This window comes from Sapajus apella, unplaced genomic scaffold (assembly GCF_009761245.1).
Source record: "Sapajus apella isolate SASKATOON/1434 unplaced genomic scaffold, GSC_monkey_1.0 scaffold14, whole genome shotgun sequence".
Classification (NCBI taxonomy): Eukaryota; Metazoa; Chordata; class Mammalia; order Primates; family Cebidae; genus Sapajus; species Sapajus apella.
In genome coordinates, this window is record NW_022436954.1 from 8,860,588 (window position 1) to 8,873,016 (window position 12,429).

Sequence of the window (12,429 nt, forward strand, 5' to 3'; positions counted from 1 at the left end):
TATCATTTCCTGATTAGCAATGAGCTAGGAAACTGGCCTCAGATTCTGACCAAAACTCTTGGTATTAGTTAAAAATAATACAAAAAAAAAAAAAAAAAAACAAAAAGAAACAAAAAAAATAACAGCCAACAGGGGTTAAAAATTGCACAATTAAACTTCATTGTAAGTTATACTATATACAGACTGGTATAAACACCACTGAAGTGGCTTTGAGAGGATGAAACACTTCTATTGAAACACAATTTCTTCTATATTATCCCAATTTTTATTAAAGGAAAACTGCTATGTAATTTTCTTCTATGCACATATGAAGAAGGAAGCAAGAAGGCAAAGCTGAGAGAAACAGATGCTACCCGCAGGGCAGCAGTGGTCTTCGGTTGTTTTCGTCTTGTACCAGCAATTCCCACTCCCGAGGCAGATATCCACGTCCTGCCAGACCACATGGTTTTTCTTGCAGTGAAGACACGAACAATGGACCCTACTCCTCCAGAAGCAAGTGCCTTTTCATACCCTTCTAATCACTTAGCACTTCTATTGTTGGAGCGGCTCTCAAATCCTTATAAATTGCTTCATTAGGAGATCCACACCGTTCTCGTCCAGAGATTGAACTGCCTTTTCAATATCATTAGCTTTAAGAGGTGAGCACCATCATTCTCAGCAAACTGACACATGATCAGACAACCAAATACCACATGATCTCACTCATAAGTGGGTGTTGAACAATGAGAACACAGAGACACAGGGAGGGGAACATCACACACTGGGGCCTGGGGGTTGGGTGGCTAGGGGAGGAATAGTAGGTGGTGGGGGGATTGGGGAGGGACAGCATTAGGAGAAATACCTGATGTAGATGACGGGGAGATGGATGCAGCAAACCACCACCATGGCACATGTATACCTATGTAACAAAGCGGCACAATCTGCACATGTACCCAGAACTTAAGAGTAATAAAAAAAAAAAAAAAAAGAGATGAGCACCTTCAAGACAATGCTGCCTTCCTGGTCTTTCACCACCTGACTCTTTGCATCATGTTTTCTTGCTGCAGGCAGGAGTCCACCTTGCTCTTGTTGGCCTGGCCTGGTCGTTGCCCCCATTTTCTTCATCCATGAGCTTGTTCTCATCATTTTCATCCATGTCCATCTTCCGGAGCTGGTCAACTACACTGCGCTCTTCAACATCCCAATTCCACCCATGGCAAAGGCCTCTTCTTGGTGCTGCCTCTATCTAAGCAAGCCTCTGTTTTTGCTTTTTTTTTTCTTGGTACAGCGATGCAATCTCAGCTCACTGCAACCTCTGCCTCCTGGGTTCAAGAGATTCCCCTGCCTCAGCCTCCCAAATAGCTGGGACTACAGGTGCATGCAACTACACCCGGCTAATTTTTTCTATTTTAGTAGAGACGAGGTTTCACCATGTTGGCCAGGATGGTCTCGATCTCCAGAACTTAAAGTATAATAAAATAAAAATCCAAGTGAGATCCATCATTCCTAGTGTAGAGCTCCGATATTTTGCAGTCCATTAATGTAATGATGGAGAGTGTCAGATTGTTATATTTCTCACTTTTAAGTTCATACAGCAACTCAAAACCATCACATCTTGTATTTGAGATCAAATTTTAACAATTCTGTTAAAATAATTCTGTTAAAAACATGATACAGGAAACTGTTCAAATTGGAGGGTCTTCAACAAATAGTACTTGCAGCATATTTATCAGGTAAATAACTTCAAAGAAGATTTTTGGAACAGAAAGTATTAAAGGAGCCCCTGGCAGGGAAAAGTTCCTAAAACCTTGGCGCCTGTTTGGCATCAGTAAGTGTCTCTTGAATGACGGAATGAATGGAGAGGGAATTGTGGTTTTGCTTTAATTTTCCTGGCGTTAGATGTTTGGGGACAAATGCAGGAAAACAACAAGAAGACAAGTTTCTGGATTTCAATATTTGACTTTGCAGGAGAGACTTGCAAATCCAAGTGAACTGCCCATTTTTGTTTTCCAGCAAGCAATGTACAACAGCATGTGGTGTAAAGCCTTCTAACTTTTCCCAAGACCTTTGGGTCAGAGGACTGCAGACAGAGCGTGGTCTGAACCTGACTGCTGATTGCTGGATACAATTTTTCTTTCATATTTTGTCATTTTTTGTGGAAACCATAAGACAATTGTTGAAACCTCAAATTCATGTTCATTTCAGTCAACTGACTGCAAGTCCCTAAAGTTCGTCTTCCTTCTCCCACAGCAACTAGAAGATTTCTATGCATCAGAGTCAGGTTATCTATGAGTGGAAGACACACTCACGGGCTTTGAAGGCGTTGGGTGAGAGACTGAGGACTCCGTGAAGCACTTGCTTCCTCAGTCTGTTTGTAAAGCTTTGGGCCTCTCTCTGAAGAGTACTTCCCTCCCCTGCTCTCACACTTCCCCGCTTGACTCTGGGGTCCTCGGCCTCCTAGGTTCTGAGGTGGGGTCATGCTCAGAGACCCTGATTCCAATTTAGTCCTCCTGTTTATGCTGAGCCCTGCTGGCCTCTCTAGCTCCTCTGCACCGTCTCTAGGCCGCCTCAATGTGTGCAGGGCCCAGACCAGAGCCAGCCAGGGAGCTGAGTGCTGCAAAGCAAGGTGGTCCCTGTCTGGATTTTAAATTTTGATGTTTGTTCATTGTAAGTATTAGCCTCAATTTAAAATTTTAAGAATATTGCATAAAAATATTATGTATAACAGTATTATGTTGCTATATTAATATACTCCACAGGGAGTAGGGACACCAACCTGGTGACCAGCACAGGGCCCAATGGCCACTTCAGGGGCTGGATGAGATGTCTACCGACCACTACATGAGACCGTGAAGGCCCAGGGCTGCAACCAGCTGGCGTCATACCACCAAGCTTCACAGGTTTAAAATAATCTTGGTGGCTCATCCTAGCACTTTGGGAAACTAAGGTGGGGGGAATCACTTGAACCCACAAATTTGAGACAAGGCTGTGCAACATGGCAAAACCCCATCTCTACAAAAAATAGAAAAGATAGCGAGGCATGGTGGCGTGTGTGCCTGTGGTCCCAGCTACTTAGAAGGCTGAGACAGCAGGATCACCTGATCCCGGGAGTTAAAGGCTTTAGTGAGCTGGAATCAAGTCACTGCACTCCAGAACAGGCAACAGAGTGAGACCCTGTCTCAAAAATAAACTAACAAATACATTAAAAAAAAATAAAGATCATAAAGACCATGTTCTGTGACCATAACTGAGTAAAATTAAAATCAAGAACCGAAGAAAAAGAAATCCTCTAATAGCTTGGAAATTAAACACCCTACTATTAAACAATCAATGAGTTATTAAATACTTTGTGAAATTAATGTTAAAGTATCTGTGTTCAGCACTGAGGATGAGAGGTGTAAGTGGGAAAGGGCAGTGGATAAGCCCTTCTCTACTCTGGCTTCTTGCTGGGATGGTTGCAGGGACAATGTTGTTTCACTTCCTAAGGCCCTCTGGTTTGTTGAGAGGATCTGTGAAGCACACCATTAATCTCTTACATTATGAGGCCTGGGAGAGCACTATCTTTCTCTATTCACATTTCCTTCTTATAAGCAATTGCAGGCACATTGTGATGTCTGGAATCATTACATTCTGTAATCTCCTCATCCTATTTGCACTGAGTTATAGTCTCTTACAAGGTCCTGTCTTCTATTTCATTTTTATTCCTAGGTTTCTTTCCATTTAAAGTTAGGGGTTTGTTTGCATGTTAGATCTTTGTAAAACCCTTTACTTTAAGCCTATGAGTGTCTCATGTGTGAAATGGTGTATTGAAGAGTGCAGATAAATGGGTCTTATATATATTTTTTGAATCCAACTTGCAACTGTGCATTTTAAGTAGAACATTTAGACCATTTATATTCAAGGTTAATATTGATATGTGTAGTTTTGATTCCTAATATGAAGTTGTTAGCTGGTTACTTTGTATTTACAACTGTGTTGTTGTTTTAAAGGGTCTGTGGACTATGTATTGAAACAGACATATAGACCAATGAAGGAGAATAGAGAGTCCAGGAATAAAGCTATACACCTTCAGCCATCTGATCTTGACAAAGTCAACAAAAATAAGCAATGGAGAAATGACTCCCTATTCAATGAATTGTGCTGGGATAGCTGTCTAGTCATATGCAGAAGAATGAAACTGGACTCGTACATTTCACCATATGCAAAACTTAAATCAAGATGGGTTTAGATTTAAACATAATACCTCCAACCATGAGGAGACCCCTAGAAGAAAACCTAGGACCCACCATTTTGGACATCAGCGTTGAGAAATAATTTATGAATGAGTCCTCAAAGGAGTTCAACAAAAACAAATATTCACAAGTAGAACTTTATTAAATTAAAGAGATTCTGCACAAGAGAAACTATCAACAGAATACACAGCCAGCCTACAGGCTGAAAGAAAGTATTTGCAAAGTTTGCATCCAACAAAAGTTGCATATCCAAAATCTACATGGAACTTAAACAACTCAATGAGTGAAAACCAAATAACCCTATTAAAGAGTGGACAAAAGACTGGAACACTCACTTCTCAAAAGAAGTCATACTAGTGGCCAAGAAACATGAAAAAAATGTTCAACATCACTAATCATCAGAAAAATACAAATCAAAACCACAGTGAGATACCGCCTAACACCAGTCAGAATGGTTGTTATGAAAAAGAAAGAAATCAACAGATACTGGTGAGGCTGTGGAGAAAAGGGAACACTTATACAATTTTGGTGGGAATGTAAATTACTTTAGTCACTGTGAAAATCAGCTGGTAAATTACTCAAAGAACTTAAAACAGAACTACCATTCAACCTAACAATCCATTACTGGGTATATATCCAAAAGAAAAGGAGTTATTCTACCAAAACCACACATGTACTTGTATGTTCATTGTAACACTATTCACAATTGCAGAGACATGGAATTGGATAAAGATATGGACTGGAGTTTTAAAATGTGGTATATATAAAGCATAAAATACTACACAGTCATAAAAAAGAAGGATATCCTGTCTTTGCAGCAACATGGATGCAGCTAGAGGTCATTATCCTGAGTGAATTAACCTATAACAGAAAAGTGACTGCTGCATGTTATTACTTATGAGTAGGAGCTAAACACTGTGTATTCATGGGCAGAAAGATGGCAACAATGCACACTGAGGACTACTAGAGGGACTACAAGGAAGGTAAGTGTTAAAAAACTGATGGCTACTACGCTTATTATCTGGATAGCAGGATCATTGCATCCTAAGCCTCAGTGTCATATAATATACTCATATAATACACCTGCACATATATCCCCTGAATCTAAAATAAAACTTGAAGTATTTTTTAAGTGATAGATTTAGAACTGGAAGATCCATAGCTATGCTTGGCCTCCAACCACAAGTTCCCTCTCACTGTGAACACGATGGCCGTCACTCCTACCTGCCTGCCTGCAAGATTGCCAACTGCTATCCAAAGCCAACCAGCCTTAAATGGAGTGATCATTTCCCTATGCCTGTGTTCTGCCCAGATGTAGACCAAGATATTCTTCATGCTCATGATAGCTCCCTTGTATTTTCTCCAGATATTCTCTTGCCTTCAGTCAGCTACCTGTCCAATTTTTATAGTCTGCAATTGATAGGAACCCAGTGTGGTGTTTGTGATTTTCTTTTCTGTTTTTTTTTTTCCTCTGCCTTTCTTCCTTCTTTTGCACGGACTGAGATGTGTTTAATTTAATTTTTCCTTCACCAGTTTAAAGTTTTTATGTGCTCTTGATATTTTTATATATAGATATAATTTTATTTTCCCTTTTGAAAAAATGATCTTTGATTACAACTAATGGCTGAGTTAATGCTACTCCATGATTATGTTATCTTCTGTCATTATTGCCTTATTTGAGGCTCCTTTATTATATGTATTTATATATTCCTTCTTATTCCCATTTGCCTTCCATTTGGGGCCTGTGAGTCCTCTCAGGTTTCCTGATTTATTCCTGCAGTCATTCTGGAGCAAAAATTTGCGATGCGAGCTTCCACATGCTGCTCTGTCCATCCACGTCAGAGCTGCAATCTAGTCCTGCCTCTTGTTTTTTATGATCCCCAGGTTCGTGTTGCTGAATTTTGTGTACCTCTGTTCCTCGACTCTACCTTTCAACTAACTTGCTCAGAATCTTAGTAGTGATTCTTTTGTTGGATTGAATCACAGTATTTGAGGTCCACTCTGCTAAAAATGATTTGTAAACCAGTGTTTCAACTTCTAATTACATGGAGAAATGGGAGGACCAGGAACTCTGAAAATTAATGTTCTTGGGACAGCTCATTCTCTTCTTAGGAAAACTAACTTAGAGGCCCAAATTTAGTTTAGAAACTAGTCTAGACTCCAGCAAAACAGACTAGTATGAACTCCAATGATATTAATATGTTTATCTAATATTTAATGAACATCTGTCATGAATGAAGCATGATTTTGGCTGCAGAGTTGAGTCACTGATGAAGTCCACCTCTTTGAATCAGGATTTGGTTCATAGGAATTCCGGCAGATATGATACTGCCAGTCCCTGTCTCAGAATCCATTATTCTTTGGGTATTGACCATTCTCACCATTGTCACTGTTATCCCTGAAATTGGGTGATAGTTGCCATTTCCCACACTAATTTTAAAACTCCACCTGAAGTCAGGAGTTCAAGACCAGCCTGGCCAACATGGTGAAATTTAAAATTTTAAAAATTGAAAAAATTTTTTTCTTTGTGTGTTTTGAGGTTTTTTAAAAGTTGTTTGCTATCCTTTGTTTTCATAAGTATAAAGTTGTCCAAATTGTGGAGAAGGATTGTCATTTTCTTTATATTTTTATTCTATTTCCTGTGTATTTTTCTCACCCTTTCTCCTTTGCCCCCAACTCTCTGAGGAAAGTCTATCTCCATCTCGGTTGAGGTGTTTTTGTTCCCTGAATCATTGGAATCCCTGGCACCATCCACAGTCACTGGCATGGGAGGTGCTTTGGAGTTTTTACTGCAATCTAGGATAGGCACTAATGCTGTGTTTGCATGTGGGTAATGGGTGGATATGCTGATGATGGTCAGAAGGAGACATCAGGACTTTTACAAACACAGTACCAGTGATTGTTTTGTTCCTCAGTGGCGATGGGGAAAGTAGATTCTATTTCCTTCCTTGGTGAATCTCTAGCAGCTGAAAAATCACTACTCATTGATCCCTGACTCACAACATCCTCCATTACCAGTGTGAGCAAACCATAGATGCCAGACTTGCAGGTTCTAATGGCTTCTTATTGACCAAATGCCAAACCATTCAAGATGTCTAGTCCACAATGAGCTTGTAGCACATCCCAACAAACTTCTCCTCAAATAACTGCTATGTTGTTCAAACTCACAAGAGAGGTCCCGCATGCCTCTCTAAATAGATCCTGAGTGGCTGGGCATGGTGGCTGTTGCCTGTAATCCCAGGACTTTGGGGGACTGAGGCGGGTGGATCATCTGAGATCAGGAGTTTGAGACCAACCTGGCCAACATGGTGAAACCCCATCTCTACTAAAAATACAAAAACTAGCCAGGCGTGGGGGCAGGCACCTGTAATCCCAGCTACTTGGGAGGCTGAGGCAGGAGAATCACTTGAACCCAGGAGGCAGAGGTTGCAGTGAGCCGAGATCGTGCCATTGCACTCCAGCCTGGATGACAAGAGCAAAACGAAATGAAACAAAACAAAACAAAACAACAACACAACAACAAAACTCCCATCTTGAAAAAACAAAAACAAAATTAATAGATTCAGAGATTTTGCAGGAACTTAATACCTCCCTGGCACTTAGAATTCGTGGAGTATTTACTTGATGCCTGATTATTGTCAACCCCCTCACCACACTTGCCTACCTACACACAAACACACACACACACACACACGCACACACACACCTGCTGGATCCTACTCCCTAGACAGAAGAAATGGCAGTTTAACTAACCTTAGTTTCACCCACTTATAGTTTCTCTTCTACCCCAGAAGTCAATGTTGCTCACTTCTCAGAATGAACTGCGATCAGGTCTTCCTGTTTTCATTGAGTGCAAAGTTGCTGAAGGTTGACTGTTATTCCAACCTAGACCCTTTCTTTATTTCGCTTCATGTCATACCCTCCAAAAACCCTAACCTGAGTGCCCCCTGGTTTAGGTAACTATTTTCCGTGTTCTTGGAATTTTTGGATCACAGCTCCATCCAAGCACTGAGCTCACCTAAATAGAAGACTTTTGTGTGTGTTCAGTTGCATTCAGTACAATGGTGACTCAGGGATATCTCATGGGTCTGCTTCTCCCAGAGGACTGGAATCTTTGGGTGCATAAATGTGTCTTTTTAATCTTTAAATCACCAAGTCTAGCACCAGGACTGGAATAATGTCTCCTTAAACTGACCATGAGTGTGAACCTCAAGGTGGCGCCATTTGTGTAAAATCTGGAATCTCCTTGAACATTTGCAATATGCCACCAGTCAGTAGGGGGAGGCCTTAATTTTCATAACCAGATGTAAAGCTCAAAGTGACTAAAATGAAATGATAGTTTCATTGGATTCTATGTGATCAAACAACTGACCAGCTTTCCGCTTTTTGTCAAAAGAGGGCTTTGCATCCTCCTGGCAGGTGTATCTAAGGGCTGTCTCCTTGGATTTCACACTTAAGGAGAAAGGAATAAGAAAATATGGGCAAAAAGGCACAGAAACACAAATGTCACATGTTCTTACTCAGACATGGGAGATGAAAAAGTTGATTATGGACTTAGAAAGTTGAATGAAAGTTACCAGGAGCTGGAAAGGGTGGGGAATGAAGAGAGGTTAGTTAATGGATGCAAGACATAGTTTAATAGAAGGAATACATTCTAATGTTCAGCAGCACAGTAGGGTGACTGTAGTTAATAATTAGTTTATATTTCATAATAGCTAAAAGATTGAAATGTTCCCAACATTAAAAATGCTGTCTATGAGGGATGATGTCTTTATTATTTTGATTTGATAATTACACATTGTATGCATGTATCAAAATACTATTATATAGTCTGCATGACTTTTACTTTTTAAAAAAGTGTAGTCTTAATTTACCAAGGATAGAAAGATTCTATGCCCTGCCCCGCAAACTGACATAGTCCACACTACATAGTCTGTACGTAGTCCAGTGTTGGAAAATCAGTTCCAGAACTCACAGCCTTGTTCTGACTGATTTGTCTCTTTTTCTCCTTCCTGTTTATCATGGGAGTATATTAGCATGCTCAATTCTTGCTTTCTTACAAACAGACACATTCTAACCTGTGTTTTAAGAGCTGAACTTCCTTAAACAATGCTGGAGGACCTTTGTTTCCTGTTGCTACAACTTCTTTTCTTGAAATTATCTTCCTCCTTGTCACTACTACAAATCTAGAAAGATAAGCATTTCTAAGTACAGGAGCAAATTTCAAAAGGAGATTTCAAGGGAATTACTTTTGCTTTTAAAAATAGGTGGCTCTTGTGAGCCAGGCACATTGGCTCATGCCTATAATCCAAGCACTTTGGGAGCCCAAGGCTGGAGGATCACTTTGAATTCAGGAGTTTGAGACTAGCTTGGGCAACATGGTGAAACCCTATCTCTACAAAAAATACAAAAACGTTGGCTGGGCTTTTGTCGGTCATGACTGTAGTCCCAGCTACTTGGGATGCTGAGGCTGGGGAATTGCTTGATCCTCACATGTGGAGGTTGCAGTAAGCTGCAATTGCACCACTGCATTCCAGCCTGGGCAACAGAGTAAGACCCTGTTTCAAAAAAAAAAAAAGTAGGTAGCTCTTGCCTATAATCCCAGAAACCTGGGAGGCTCTGCCCAGAAAATGCTTGAAGCCAGGAGTTTGAGAAAAGCCTGGGCAACATAGGAAGACTCTTGTGATTTTTAAAAAAAACTGATAACAAAAACAAGAACAAAGAGAAACAGCATCTCTTTTCCATAGGAGTCCCATGATGGTTACAGTTATCTGTCAGTCAAAGCATGTGACCACAATGGAAATCAACGAAGAAAACACATCTCCTTAGAATGGACCAAGACCACAGCTTGAGCATGTGTTGTGTCTCTGGTCATCCACCTATGTCAAAAATTGGTAAACTGAAGCAACAGCAAAACAACAAAGTGGTAAACTCTACATGTGGTTGAAAGAAAATGGTGGTGGGCTGGGTGTGGTGACTCACACCTGTAATCCCAGCACTTTGGGAGGCCTAGGCCCGTGGATCACCTGAGGTCAGGAGTTAAAGACCAGCCTGACCAACATGGAGAAACCCCATCTGTACTACAAATACAAAAATTAGCTGGGTGTAGTGGCACATGCCTGTAATCTCAGCTACTCGGGAGGCTGAGGCAGGAGAATGGCTTGAACCTGGGAGGTAGAGGTTGCAGTGAGCCGAGATCAAGCCACTGCACTTCAGCCTGAGTGACAAGAGTGAAACTCCGTCTAAAAAAAAAAAAAGGAAGAAAGAAAACAGTGGCAACATTTGCTGAGAATGTTTAAAATTTTCTGACAGTCAGAGAGCAGATAGCACGAGCTCTGCAGGGCAATAAGACTAGAGAAAACTGAAGCACAAATATATACTGCAGAAAAAAACCCTTTAGATAGAAAAGATTTGTGGAAAAGAGGAAGCGATATTTAGGGCGTAACTTGGATAATTATTGAAGCTAAACACAGGAATGGATGAGAGTAGAAACATACAATCAGATACGGACCGCTATTTCATCCCAGTTCCCTCTATCCTTCCTCAAGAGGCGGTTTTTCTCAATGTGAGACAGGAGTAAACATTGGATTTCTATAGGTTCATTAAGTCCCAAGATCAGGGGATGAAGCTGAAAAAATGCAGAATCACTAAATATTATGTAGTGCCAACTATCAAGGAAACATATATTAGCAAAAATACCATTGGTCAAGGGTGATGATTGCATGTTTTTAAAGATGTGAGGATATTTATCTAGAATATGTGAAACCTCAGGATCACAGAGTTTGGTAACTCATTCATTCTCTCTAACTGGCAGGCAATGTGACATACAGCCCTACCCATGACAGGACTTCTCTCTTCCCTTTGTCATTCTGCAAACCACACATCCCCAAGTCTACACTCATTGAAGATATTCTTTTCTGGTATTTATCAGTTAGTGCCGGTCAAGAAATAGAAAACACTGTAGGTAAACTGACCAGAGAAAATTTCATACAGGAGTTGGTATTAGTGGGCATGAAAGGTTAAGAAGAAAAAAGGGGTTGTAAAGGATGCCCAGTAATTAATAATGTCAGAAAGACCATACCGCCCCTAGGGGTAGGAGAGTAAAAGAAAAATGATGTTGCCCAGACCCCAAACTGCAGGTGAAGGGGAGGTTGTTCTTGCTGCAACTGAGCTGCCTAAGCAGGAATGGAAGCCATCGCTATGCACTCTTCCCTGCCAGGCTGCTGGGTGCTGCAGCCTCTGCTGCCATAATCACTGCAAGAGGCAATGTCAGCAGCAGAGAAACATGACTTCTGCCTCCTCCAGGCTTCCAGTCTCCCAGCAGTGCCTTCCACTGTGGAGAACCCACAGGAGCTAGTTGCCACAAGGTACTGGGGTGTGAAATACACAGACCTGGTGATTTAGCAATGAGGAGACATATTAGAAAAAACTAATCTGAAGCTACAAAATACGAGCCCTATCTGGTATCCCGTTATTGTAATCTAGAGTCTTGGTCTTAATTTTTCAGCCAGTTGGAGGCCATTTGTCCGACCTATTAGAAGAGTTAATAGCTGGAAAGCTTGTTGCCTACAAGTATCAGAGCTAATAGCTTAAGAAGGTCAATACAGATGCAGATGGTACAAAAGGTTTTTAGTGTCTCTTTCAATGCAACAGACTCTTGGGGGATGAAAGGCCTTTCTAGTGAGTAAAGTTCAAGTTCCCCAAAGTAAACTGTCCCTAGGAACACACAGTGAGGATCAGTCTATGAGTTTCCTGGTTGATCTCACATACCCTGAGGTTATTTGCTCTACTTCTCCATGCAGTTCTTCCACGATTTATGAAACACATCGTTAAACCTATTGTGGGTGCCACAGGGCAACTGCTTTCCTCTCCAGAACAAGATGGAGAAAATCTACATCATTTCATCATCCTAAGTGGCACCTGCTCTTGTAGGGGGCTAAACTGTCTTTCTTTGGTGTGGGACCTCCTATGCGACTGTGGCTTGCTGTCCTCATGTGTGCTGTTCACATGTGGGGCCAACTTACTAAGAAGTGCAGGTAACTCAGTGTGGGACAGCACACCTTATGGACTGTGGAGAGGGTGAAGAAGAGGTGTGAGGACCTGGCCCAGTCCTCTGTGAGACAGTTCTCCCTCTGGGATTCCTTTATGTGGAAGAGGAGGTGGAAACAATAACCACAGTGACCACCTGATAAGTGTATGGTCAAGTTCTTGGACATTA

General features: G+C 41.1%; 1 pseudogene; it reads right to left on the reverse strand.

Moving 5' to 3' along the window:
- Positions 1 to 214: 214 nt before the first annotated feature.
- LOC116554518 lies at positions 215 to 2,862 on the reverse strand (annotated as a pseudogene).
- Between the last annotated feature and the right edge of the window lie 9,567 nt (positions 2,863 to 12,429).